Raw genomic sequence first — 13,709 nt, forward strand, 5'->3', positions numbered from 1 at the left:
TAGACTCTGCAGTGGCTGCTGGAGTGTGCCGCAGGCTCGCAGCTGCCGCACAGGCACGTCTTCACGTGACGTTGCCACTGAGCTCCCCCCCCAGAGAGAAGAAGGAGCGACGAGCGAGCGTGGCGCGTCAAGGGTCAAGGGCCTGCCTGCCTGTCACAGTCACTCCCTGAGCCAAGTTCGGTTCCAACTTCAAGTTCCAACTTCCAAGTTTCCTATTCCAACAGTCACAGAAGTAACGTTATTACAGGTATTTATATTTGGTACAAAGAAAAAGAAAGATAACAACAAGTGGATGGATCCCATGTCTGCCACTGGCCCATGAGATGGTCTGGAGTGGGAGAAATGTGCCATGGGGGGGGGGGGGGGCGACAGAAGGAGAGATGTGCTGCTGCCATATGGCACTGGCCCATGGAGGGGAGAAATGTGCCATGGGGCTGGGGGGGGGAGAGATGTGCTGCTGTCAAGTGCCACTGACCCATGGAGTGGGAGAAATAGGGGGAGAGGGGAGAGAGATGTGCTGCTGCCACTGGCCCATGGAGGGGGATAAATGTGCCATTCAAGGCGGGGGGGGAAGTGTGCTGCCATGATGGAGGGGGGGAGAAATAATGTGACGCAAAGGGGGTGATGTAAAAAGAAGGGGGTGATGACGGGGGAGAAATGTGACATTAAGGCTGAGGCCCAGGGGGGGCATCATTGGGGGCACTTTTTACTGCCACATTATTAGGTTGCACTATGGGGTCACTTCTTACTGGCAGATTATTTGGGGGCACTTCTTGCCAACACATTATTGGTGGGCACTATAGGGGCATCTCCTGAGGGCGAGGCTACAAAGAAGTGGTATTTTATATGGGGGGCTCTGTACAGTAGTATTTTATACTGGGAAACATTATTGTGGGTAGTGGGTACTATGGGGAAGGGGGATAGGAATACTATGGGGACATCTACGGGGGGCACTAAGAAGGGGTATTTTATGCTTGCAAAGTATGGGGACACTGAGGGCATCTACTGGGGCACTATATAGGGGCATTTTATACTGGTACATTATGGGGGCACTAGGAGGAAGGGGGGAGAGGAGCACTATGCGGAATTTACTGGGGGCACTATATAGGGGTATTTTATACTGGTACATTATGGTGGCACTATGGGGACATTAACTCAACTAGGGGCATTACAAGGGGGTATTTTTTGCACTGTCTAATATAAGGAGAATTATTTCTACTGGGGGGGGCATTATGGTGGGCTTTATTACTCCCCCATGGTATGACCCCCTAGTAGCAGCACCAGCCTCTCCCTGCTCTGCTATCCCTCTGCCCCTTCCCCAAATCCTTATTATGAAATCTTTCTCATTAGGATAAAATACATCAGCTCCACCGAGCCCCCAGCCAAAGTGTTGAAGTGGCGTCCGAGATCCCCAAGGGCCAAGTCAAGTAATTGTAAGTTTTCATGTAAAATATATTTATGTTATACACATATAGCCTACACTGTGCCCCACAATGTACAGAATACCGCTACACTGTGCCACACAATATACAGTATACCGCTACACTGTGCCACACAATATACAGTATACCTCTACACTGTGCCACACAATATACTGTATACTTCTATACTGTGCCACACAATATACAGTATACCTCTACACTGTGCCCCACAATATACAGTATACCTCTACACTGTGCCCCACACTATATAGTATACCTCTACACTGTGCCCCACAATATACAGCATACCTCTACACTGTGCCACACAATATACAGTATACCGCTACACTGTGCCGCACAATATACAGTATAGCTCTACACTGTGCCACACAATATACTGTATACTTCTATACTGTGCCACACAATATACAGTATACCTCTACACTGTGCCACACAATATACAGTATACCTCTACACTGTGCCACACAATATACAGTATACCTCTACACTGTGCCACACAATATACAGTATACCTCTACACTGTGCCCCACAATATACAGTATACCTCTACACTGTGCCCCACACTATATAGTATACCTCTACACTGTGCCCCACAATATACAGCATACCTCTACACTGTGCCACACAATGTACAGTATACCTCTACACTGTGCCCCACAATATGCAGTATACCTCTACACTGTGCCACACAATATACTGTATACCTCTATACTGTGCCACACAATATACTGTATACCTCTACACTGTGCCCCACAATATACAGTATACCTCTACAATGTGCCACACAATATACAGTATACCTCTACACTGTGCCACACAATATACAGTATACCTCTACACTGTGCCACACAATATACAGTATACCTCTACACTGTGCCACACAATATACAGTATACCTCTACACTGTGCCACACAATATACAGTATACCTCTACACTGTGCCACACAATATACAGTATACCTCTACACTGTGCCCCACAATATACAGTATACCTCTACACTGTGCCACACAATATACTGTATACCTCTACACTGTGCCCCACAATATACAGTATACCTCTACAATGTGCCACACAATATACAGTATACCTCTACAATGTGCCACACAATATACAGTATACCTCTACACTGTGCCACACAATTTACAGTATACCTCTAAACTGTGCCACACAATATACAGTATACCTCTACACTGTGCCACACAATATACAGTATACCTCTACACTGTGCCACACAATATACAGTATACCTCTACACTGTGCCACACAATATACAGTATACCTCTACACTGTGCCACACAATATACAATATACCGCTACACTGTGCCACACAATATACAGTATACCTCTACACTGTACCACACAATATACAGTATACCTCTACACTGTGCCACACAATATACTGTATACCTCTACACTGTGCCACACAATATACTGTATACCTCTACACTGTGCCACACAATATACAGTTTCTTCTGTATGGACGTCCACAAATTAAATCTCCAAACTGATTAATGAACCAGATGTGTGGGCCAGCCACGATTAAACCTATTATTGTTTTTATTGATGACAGTACTCCCTGAGTGTTAGGTGTGGGGTGACCAGGCGGTATATGAAGGGGCAATACTCGTATTATATGGACAGCAGATATGGCATCCTCTGGGCAGTATTGTCTATGGTCAATTCATCCTTCAGAAGCTCCCTGAATGCCACCTGCTTGGCTATCAGTGAGTGACAGTCAGTCAGTGTCACAGTGTGACTACGGAGTCACTCCCTGACCCTGAGTGTTAGGTGTGGGGTGAGTCACTGATAGCCAAGCAGCAGGCAGTGAAGTGCCATGAGAGCCAGGCCAAGCAGGTGGCAGTCAGGGTGCTGGTGAAGGATGACCATAGACAGTACTGCCCAGAGGATGCCATCTCTGCTGTCCATATACCAGGCAGTATTGCCCCTTCAATCATATACCGCCTGCCCGCCTGGTCAGGGTGACCAGGCAGGCAGGCGATATATGAAGGGGTAATACTGCAGACCATCTGCTTGTAAGTTACATATGACAATGTGGATACAACTTTGTATTCCTGGCACTTATAATATCCATTTAAGCTTTTCCATCACGTTGCACAGCTCATGCGTTATTATACTTTGTGATAATGAATATGCCCCTCCCCTTCATTACATTCTCAGAAACAAGCAGAGCATGGATGTCAATAAAATTATGCCCCTTCCCCCTGGAAAAATTTCTGCGGACGCCCATGTGGGGCAGTGTGGGGGAAATTACTATATGGAGCAGTGTGGGGGAAATTACTATATGGGGCAGTGTGGGGGAAATTACTATATGGAGCAGTGTGGGGGAAATTACTATATGGAGCAGTGTGGGGGAAATTACTATATGGGGGCAGTGTGGGGGAAATTACTATATGGGGGCAGTGTGGGGGAAATTACTATATGGAGCAGTGTGGGGGAAATTACTATATGGGGCAGTGTGGGGGAAATTACTATATGGAGCAGTGTGGGGGAAATTACTATATGGAGCAGTGTGGGGGAAATTACTATATGGGGCAGTGTGGGGGAAATTACTATATGGGGCAGTGTGGGGAAATTACTATATGGAGCAGTGTGGGGAAATTACTATATGGAGCAGTGTGGGGGAAATTACTATATGGGGCAGTGTGGGGGAAATTACTGTATGGGGGCAGTGTGGGGGAAATTACTATATGGGGGCAGTGTGGGGGAAATTACTATATGGAGCAGTGTGGGGGAAATTACTATATGGGGCAGTGTGGGGGAAATTACTATATGGAGCAGTGTGGGGGAAATTACTATATGGAGCAGTGTGGGGGAAATTACTATATGGGGCAGTGTGGGGGAAATTACTATATGGGGCAGTGTGGGGAAATTACTATATGGAGCAGTGTGGGGAAATTACTATATGGAGCAGTGTGGGGGAAATTACTATATGGGGCAGTGTGGGGGAAATTACTGTATGGGGGCAGTGTGGGGGCGTTTCTATTAGGGGACATTATTTTTAGGGACACTACACTGCGTGCAGAATTATTAGGCAAATGAGTATTTTGACCACATCATCCTCTTTATGAATGTTGTCTTACTCCAAGCTGTATAGGCTCGAAAGCCTACTACCAATTAAGCATATTAGGTGATGTGCATCTCTGTAATGAGAAGGGGGGTGGTCTAATGACATTAACACCCTATATTAGGTGTGCATAATTATTAGGCAACTTCCTTTCCTTTGGCAAAATGGGTCAAAAGAAGGACTTGACAGGCTCAGAAAAGTCAAAAATAGTGAGATATCTTGCAGAGGGATGCAGCACTCTTAAAATTGCAAAGCTTCTGAAGCGTGATCATCGAACAATCAAGCGTTTCATTCAAAATAGTCAACAGGGTCGCAAGAAGCGTGTGGAAAAACCAAGGCGCAAAATAACTGCCCATGAACTGAGAAAAGTCAAGCATGCAGCTGCCAAGATGCCACTTGCCACCAGTTTGGCCATATTTCAGAGCTGCAACATCACTGGAGTGCCCAAAAGCACAAGGTGTGCAATACTCAGAGACATGGCCAAGGTAAGAAAGGCTGAAAGACGACCACCACTGAACAAGACACACAAGCTGAAACGTCAAGACTGGGCCAAGAAATATCTCAAGACTGATTTTTCTAAGGTTTTATGGACTGATGAAATGAGAGTGAGTCTTGATGGGCCAGATGGATGGGCCCATGGCTGGATTGGTAAAGGGCAGAGAGCTCCAGTCCGACTCAGACGCCAGCAAGGTGGAGGTTGAGTACTGGTTTGGGCTGGTATCATCAAAGATGAGCTTGTGGGGCCTTTTCGGGTTGAGGATGGAGTCAAGCTCAACTCCCAGTCCTACTGCCAGTTTCTGGAAGACACCTTCTTCAAGCAGTGGTACAGGAAGAAGTCTGCATCCTTCAAGAAAAACATGATTTTCATGCAGGACAATGCTCTATCACACGCGTCCAAGTACTCCACAGCGTGGCTGGCAAGAAAGTGTATAAAAGAAGACAATCTAATGACATGGCCTCCTTGTTCACCTGATCTGAACCCCATTGAGAACCTGTGGTCCATCATCAAATGTGAGATTTACAAGGAGGGAAAACAGTACACCTCTCTGAACAGTGTCTGGGAGGCTGTGGTTGCTGCTGCACGCAATGTTGATGGTGAACAGATCAAAACACTGACAGAATCCATGGATGGCTGGCTTTTGAGTGTCCTTGCAAAGAAAGGTGGCTATATTGGTCACTGATTTGTTTTTGTTTTGTTTTTGAATGTCAGAAATGTATATTTGTGAATGTTGAGATGTTATATTGGTTTCACTGGTAAAAATAAATAATTGAAATGGGTATATATTTGTTTTTTGTTAAGTTGCCTAATAATTATGCACAGTAATAGTCACCTGCACACACAGATATCCCCCTAAAATAGCTAAAACTAAAAACAAACTAAAAACTACTTCCAAAAATATTCAGCTTTGATATTAATGAGTTTTTTGGGTTCATTGAGAACATGGTTGTTGTTCAATAATAAAATTAATCCTCAAAAATACAACTTACCTAATAATTCTGCACTCCCTGTATACAGGCATTATTACCTGGAGCACAATATTGGGTGTTATTATTTACTGGGGGCACTCTAGGGGACTTTATAACTGCTGTAGACACTATAGGGACCTTTGCGGTAATTTATCGAACTGGGTTAGTTACCCATTGCAACAGATTTCACCTTTCATTTTTTGCAGCTCCTTTGGAAAATGAAAGGTGGAATCTGATTGGTTGCTATGGGCACCTAAGCCAGTTGTACTTTACACCAGTTTGAAAAATGACCCCAATTATGAGAACTCTAACGTGTCTGTGTAACAAACTCTGTAGAGATGAGATGCGGCTGAAAGAATTTGTCATGGCGGTCTGGGTCAAACGAAGGAGAAGAGGAAAGAGAAGATCTACATGACAGGAGATGTCACTGGATGTAAGAAGTATGTGGTGCTGTATTCCCCTATATGTAGAGCTGGCTCACTACTGTGACCTGTGTCTCATCTTCTCCTCCAAGTCTTTTTTTATCTTAATCGTATGTATTTTAAATTTGGCAATTACAATTTTAATTTGTCACCTGCAGTCCTATGTTACAGCCCAGATAACAGTGATAACTTTCTGTGTACAGATAATGTAGTAGATGTTCCATGCAGTCCTATGTAACACCCCACATAACATAATAGTTCACTGTGTTATGTGGGGTGTTACATAGGACTGCAGGTAACATCTATGAAATCTGTACTCAGAGAGTTATGAGATTGGTGGGGGTCCGAGTCCTGGCACCCCAACCAATCAGCTGTTTGAGGAGACCGCGATGTTAAAGTAAGCGCCGCAGCCTCTTTGCTCGTTACCAAGCACAGCGCTGTCCATTTGATAGCACTGCACTTGGTATTACAGCTCAGATCCAATCACTCAGATGGGACAGAGCTACACCTAGACCATGTGAACGATGTCATATGGCCTAGGAAGAGACTGCGGCGCTTACGAAGCACCGCAGCCTCTTCATACAGAAAAAAAGCTGCTGGAAGCAAGCATGGGATTCAGCCGATTCCCTCCGGTTCTCCAGATCCAGTTGTTAAAATTACAGCTGGATCAGAGAACTGTGTTAACGGCTAAATCCCGATGCGGCAGCGGGAGATGATCGCTTTCATTGTGGAAGAGCTCATCTCCCTAAATTCCTCTGTATCGCCATCATCAGGATGGCGATGCAGATGAACACTGCAGCAGGGCAAGGAAGAGGCGTCTCCCTTCCCTGTTCCTCTGATAGGCTGCAGCCTATCAGAGGTCAGCACAGGCGGCGCAATGACATTATTGCGTTCGCCTGAGCTGGGCTTTGTGCTGCCCGGGACATAGGCCAGAAGAGGCCTGCATCACATCGCTGCCAGCATGGAGGTAAATATAAGTGTTGTTTTTTTTTTCTTCTTTTTTGTGGCTCGTTGGGGGCATTGCTGGCACATGCTGGACACTATGGGGGCATCTACTGGGGGCATTTCTGGCACATGGGAGACACTATGGGGGCATCTACTGGCACATCCTTGGGGACACTACGGGGGCATCTACTAGGGGTATTGCTGGCACATAGGGGCTTCTACTGGCACATCCTTGGGGACACTATGGGGGACATTTAGTGGGGGCATTGCTGGCACATGAGGGACAATATGAGGGCATCTATTGGGGGCATTACTGACACATCATGGGGGGCATCTACTGGGGGCATTGCTGGCACATTATGGGGGTAATCTACTGGGGGCATTGCTGGCGCATCATGGGGGCATCTACTGGGGCATTACTGGCACATCATGGGGTACACTATGGGGGCATCTACTGGGGCATTGCTGGCACATCATGGGGTCATCTACTGGGGGCATTGCTGGCACATCCTGGGGGCATTGCTGGCGCATGGGGGACACTACGGAGGCATCTACTGGGGGCATTACTGGCACATCATAGGGGGCATCTTCTGGGGGCATTGTTGGCACATCATGGGGGGCATCTTCTGGCGGCATTGCTGGCACATCATGGCGGACACTCTGGGGGGCATCTACTGGGGATATTGCTGGCAGATCATGGGGGCATTACTGGCACATCATGGTAGATACTATGGGGGCATCTGCTGGGGGCATTTATACTGGCACATCTGGGGCAAGGTAATAGGACTGGGGGAGGAATGGATGGAGGGACTAGATCAGGGAAAGGTGTAGGGTAAAAAATATACATAGCAACGTTGCAGGAATTAAGGAGTAAATTGGCATTAGGATGTTCCTCGTTCATGCAGTATTCTCAAGTTAAAGGTTATTGCAGGACTCTATCTAGAGATTTGTCAATGGAATGGAAACCCAATGATTTTGATGCGTTTATCAGTGTCAAAACGAAGAGGTCATTGTCGATGTTACATCATGTGCTGAGGGATAGATGGAGAACTAAAGATCCCAAGGGAATTTAAAAAAAATGGGCCAAGGAATTAGGGGTGGTGGAGATTCATGAAACAATTTGGTCAGGGATATCAGCAATGCGCAAGGCCATAATAAATGAAACATGGAGGGAAACACATGTAAAAATTCTGCACCATGCTATATACGGATTTGATATCCCTAGTTCCCCGTCTAGTCCAGGGAGACTTACAGCTTGCCCTAAGTGCGACACCCCCAAGACAAATCTATATCATGGTTTGTGGAAATGCTTAAAGTTAGGTGGGTACTGGGAAGAAATCGGCCAGATGTTGGGGAAGATTAGCAAAATACGCGCTGTTGTCTCGCCTTCGGCAGCAATATTACATTGTGAAGCTAAGAATCATTCAGATGCCCAAATCTTAGGGGAAAAGGAAGATGATCTTTCTAAAATACCATTGGTGGGTCACAAACTATTTATGGTTGCTAAAAGGTGTTTACTCCAGTTTTGGCTATCAACCGAGGTCCCCACTGTTGCAATAGTGGTAGCCCAAATGGGTAACTTATTTCATTTGGAATGGCTGGAGGCATTAAACTGCAAAGAGGTGCTTGGACAGCGTTTATTTCGGACATGGAAACTGTATATTTTGTCCTATGTTCCAAACACAGAGTTCATGAAAATTATGAGCCCATTCAGACTGACAGCATGGTATCTAAGAGAAGAATTAAGGGGAGGTCTAGGTCCATTGCAAGTAACCAGATAAGTTTCAGATGCCACTTTCAGACTCATATAGAGGCCAATCATTTGTGTGATCGGAAGGGGTAGTGACGTTAGAGCTTCCTAGGGATATTTCCAGGACAACGGATCTTCATCAGATGGGTTGGGGGGAGGAGGAGAGGAGATCAGGGGATATACCAGCTTAATGGGGGGAGAGGGGGGGGAGAAAATTGAAAATGAGATTCCAAATGTACTGTTTGACTTGATTTCTACTATACTTTGATTGATGCAATGCAATGATGAAAGAAGGATAATGTTATACCTTCGAATTGCCTGATATATGTAATTTGCTTGTCATTATATGGAATCTCTTAAACTTAATAAAAAGATATTTGAAAAAAATATACACTGCTCAAAAAAATAAAGGGAACACAAAAATAACACATCCTAGATCTGAATTAATTAAATATTCTTCTGAAATACTTTGTTCTTTACATAGTTGAATGTGCTGACAACAAAATCACACAAAAATAAAAAAATGGAAATCAAATTTTTCAACCCATGGAGGTCTGGATTTGGAGTCACACTCAAAATTAAAGTGGAAAAACACACTACAGGCTGATCCAACTTTGATGTAATGTCCTTAAAACAAGTCAAAATGAGGCTCAGTAGTGTGTGTGGCTTCCACGTGCCTGTATGACCTCCCTACAATGCCTGTGCATGCTCCTGATGAGGTGGCGGACGGTCTCCTGAGGGATCTCCTCCTAGACCTGGACTAAAGCATCTGCCAACTCCTGGACAGTCTGTGGTGCAACGTGATGTTGGTGGATAGAGCGAGACATGATGTCCCAGATGTGCTCAATTGGATTCAGGTCTAGGGAACGGGCGGGCCAGTCCATAGCATCAATGCCTTCATCTTGCAGGAACTGCTGACACACTTCAGCCACATGAGGTCTAGCATTGTCTTGCATTAGGAGAAACCCAGGGCCAACCACACCAGCATATGGTCTCACAAGGGGTCTGAGGATCTCATCTCGGTACCTAATGGCAGTCAGGCTACCTCTGGCGAGCACATGGAGGGCTATGCGGCCCTCCAAAGAAATGCCACCCCACACCATTACAGACCCAATGCCAAACCGGTCATGCTGGAGGATGTTGCAGGCAGCAGAACGTTCTCCATGGTGTCTGCAGACTCTGTCATGTTTGTCACATGTGCTCAGTGTGAACCTGCTTTCATCTGTGAAGAGCACAGGGCGCCAGTGGCGAATTTGCCAATCTTGGTGTTCTATGGCAAATGCCAAACATCCTGCACGGTGTTGGGCTGTAAGCACAACCCCCACCTGTGGACGTCGGGCCCTCATATCACCCTCATGGAGTCTTTTTCTGACCGTTTGAGCAGACACATGCACATTTGTGGCCTGCTGGAGGTCATTTTGCAGGGCTCTGGCAGTGCTTCTCCTGTTCCTCCTTGCACAAAGGCGGAGGTAGCAGTCCTGCTGCTGGGTTGTTGCCCTCCTACGGCCTCCTTCACATCTCCTGATGTACTGGCCTGTCTCCTGGTAGCACCTCCATGCTCTGGACACTACGCTGACAGACACAGCAAACCTTCTTGCCACAGCTCGCATTGATGTGCCATCCTGGATAAACTGCACTACCTGAGCCACTTGTGTGGGTTGTAGACTCCGTCTCATGCTACCACTAGAGTGAAAACACCGCAAGCATTCAAAAGTGACCAAAACATTAGCCAGGAAGCATAGGAACTGAGAAGTGGTCTGTGGTGACCACCTGCAGAACCACTCCTTTATTGGGGGTGTCTTGCTAATTGCCTATAATTTCCACCTGTTGTCTATCCCATTTGCACAACAGCATGTGAAATTGATTGTCACTCAGTGTTGCTTCCTAAGTGGACAATTTGATTTCACAGAAGTGTGATTGACTTGGAGTTACATTGTGTTGTTTAAGTGTTCCCTTTATTTTTTTGAGCAGTGTATATATATACATAAACCTCTAAATTGTATGAATACTAATGCCAGAAGCCTGACTAATAAAACTGGTGAACTGGAATTAGTGATGTGTGAGGAGGACTATGACCTATGACTATGAGCCTACTGAGACATGGCTGGATGATAGCTATGACTGGGCAGGTAATGTACAGGGTTACAGTCTGTTTAGAAAGGATTGCCAAAAGCGGAGAGGGGGAGGGGTCTGCCTTTATGTAAAGTCCTGTCTAAAGCCCACACTCCAAGAAGATATAAGTGAGGGACATGAACATGTGAAGTCACTGTGGGTAGAAATACATGGAGGAAAAAACAATAATAAAATGCTAATAGGAGTTTATTATAAACCACCTAATATACCAGAGACCACAGAAAATCTACTTCTAAAGGAAATAGACAAGGTGGCAAATCATAATGAGGTAGTTATTATGGGGGACTTCAACTACCCAGATATAGACTGGGAAACTGAAACCTGTACATCTTATAAAGGAAACAGGTTCTTGGCAATAACCAAAGACAATTACCTTTCCCAACTGGTTCAAGACCCAACTAGAGGGATTGTAGTGTCCCACTCCTGTGTGTATGGTCCACTCCAAATTGTTGTGTAATATTATGTTATTTTACACTATTTCTTTGTCTATGCTGCTAAATCCATATTTCAGGCTGGTAACCCGCACTACATACTTTTCACCACTAGAGGTCTCTAACACACTACATATATAGTGCAGATGCAGGAAGTGAGAGGGGAGTAGAGAATAGGAGTGGAGGAGTTAGGAGGCAGGAGAGGAGACAGTCTTGTCTCTGTCCTCCTTGGCCTAGCCCAGGAGAACTAGCTGGTTTCAACCATTGAGTCCAAAGATCAGGACTATAGGATCCTACGCTGTAGCGTACCCTTCCGGGGTATCAAGTAGATTATTACTCTGAAGACCACAACCTTTTCAAATAATGAAGCAGAGTTTTTGCCTGCCATGAAAGAGATCGCCCTTGGGTTGTTGGATCATTGAACTATATAGGCGAAGGAAGGTAACTGTCATTTATCAGACTCCAGACGCCTTTGTATCAGGTGGAGAGATTCTAAGCTTCCGGCAGCTCCACCATAATCAGAGACAGAAAGGCCATCTGTTAGAATACTAATTTACAGAGGATCTAAACTAATAGCGAAAGGTTGAGGGATCAGAGCAAGACCAGGAACCAAGCACAAGTGAGAATATTTACTCAAGTGGGCTGGAGGTAACCTATGCACTTCACCATAAGTAGCCTGCTAATTTGGATTTTGCAGCTTTGCCCTTTTTGCCATCTGTATGAAAGACAAAGTGATGTTATTGGAAGCCTTACTACATCTGACAAACAAACTTTCTTCCTGGTTCAACTACTGCCTCTCTCATCATTCCACTTCTCCTCCTCTTTGCACCTAATGGTGCTGGCGTCACGAACCAGGGGCCCAGCTGAAAAAGCACCTTACACCAATAACCATCAAGGGCACCTCAGCCAACATCTGGCTGGTCTTCCCTGCAACCGAGAGTCTGCCAAAGGATTTCGTGCTGTCTTCCCATCCACTGCACTGCTCGCCCCAAGGGACAACTAAACTGTGAGAACTACTATCCTCGGCACCTTATCACTAGCGCATCCTCCATAGGGAGCTCCAGAGTGCTGCATGAATTTGGTGTCACAAACAGGATAATTAACCCCTTCCCGACTGCAATCCGTTTATATACGTGATATTTGCACATGCCCCGTGCAGCTACCACGTGTATAAACGTCAAGCCAGCTCTTTAATCCAATCGCTGCAAAGCGCTTGGATTAAAGCTTCTGCCCCTGTCCTGCTGCTGTCAGGGACAGCATACAGTTCAGTAATGCTGGCAAGGGACCAATCAGAGTGGCCCCTTGCCGGCAATCGATCCGATTGGTTAGTCTGTGCAGACTAACCAATCGGATCGCGGCAGTGAAAAAATGCCGGTTTTCAGGCTCTGATCTGCGCTCTGCAGATCAGAGCCTGAAATCAGGTAGTGTCCTTGTGCCTCCCGAACTGTGCCCCCCCGATCTGTGCGCCTCCAAGCCCCCCCTTGCCCCGCCTGCCCCTTATGAAGTCCCCCCCCGCTCCCATCCACATTCCTGCAGCCTGCCTCTGATGCGGTCCACCCCATACATTCCTCCTGCCCCCATTTGCTGCCTCAGCCTCCCTCAATGCTGGCCGTACCCCCCACCCCCCCGCCTTCCTTTTTCAAGGCTGCCCCTGCCTCCGATGCGGTCCCCCTGCTGTGTGTGATGGCGGCGGCTCCATTCCTGAGCCGCCGCCATCAGCAGAGAGTGTCAGCTCTATGCTGACACTCTGCTGTAACCCCATAGATGCCACGGCAGGGGCATCCATGGGGTTAATAGAGGGAGGGGGCTCCCTCTCCCCACCATCGGGGCTGCCGCGCTGCGATGGCAGCGTCCGATGGTTGCCATGGCAATCGGACGCTTTGCAAAAGCATCCAGTGTTGCCACCTACAGGGCATCTAATAGTATTATACTTTGCAATGCAAGAGCATTGCAAAGTATAGTACAGCCATCAGCCCCACATGATCTTCAAGATCCAAGAGGGACTTGATAAAAAAAATTTTTAAATAATAAAA

The 13,709-nt window shown here is 46.3% G+C and overlaps 1 non-coding gene across 1 annotated transcript; it reads left to right on the forward strand.

Annotated features, from left to right (window-relative positions):
* The first annotated feature begins 13,353 nt into the window (after window positions 1–13,353).
* LOC121002995 lies at window positions 13,354–13,439 on the forward strand. The gene has a single exon (XR_005779392.1). It is a non-coding gene; the product is annotated as a small nucleolar RNA SNORD71 (small nucleolar RNA).
* The last annotated feature ends 270 nt before the right edge of the window (window positions 13,440–13,709 follow it).

Source organism: Bufo bufo, chromosome 5 (assembly GCF_905171765.1).
Source record: "Bufo bufo chromosome 5, aBufBuf1.1, whole genome shotgun sequence".
NCBI classification, from domain to species: Eukaryota; Metazoa; Chordata; class Amphibia; order Anura; family Bufonidae; genus Bufo; species Bufo bufo.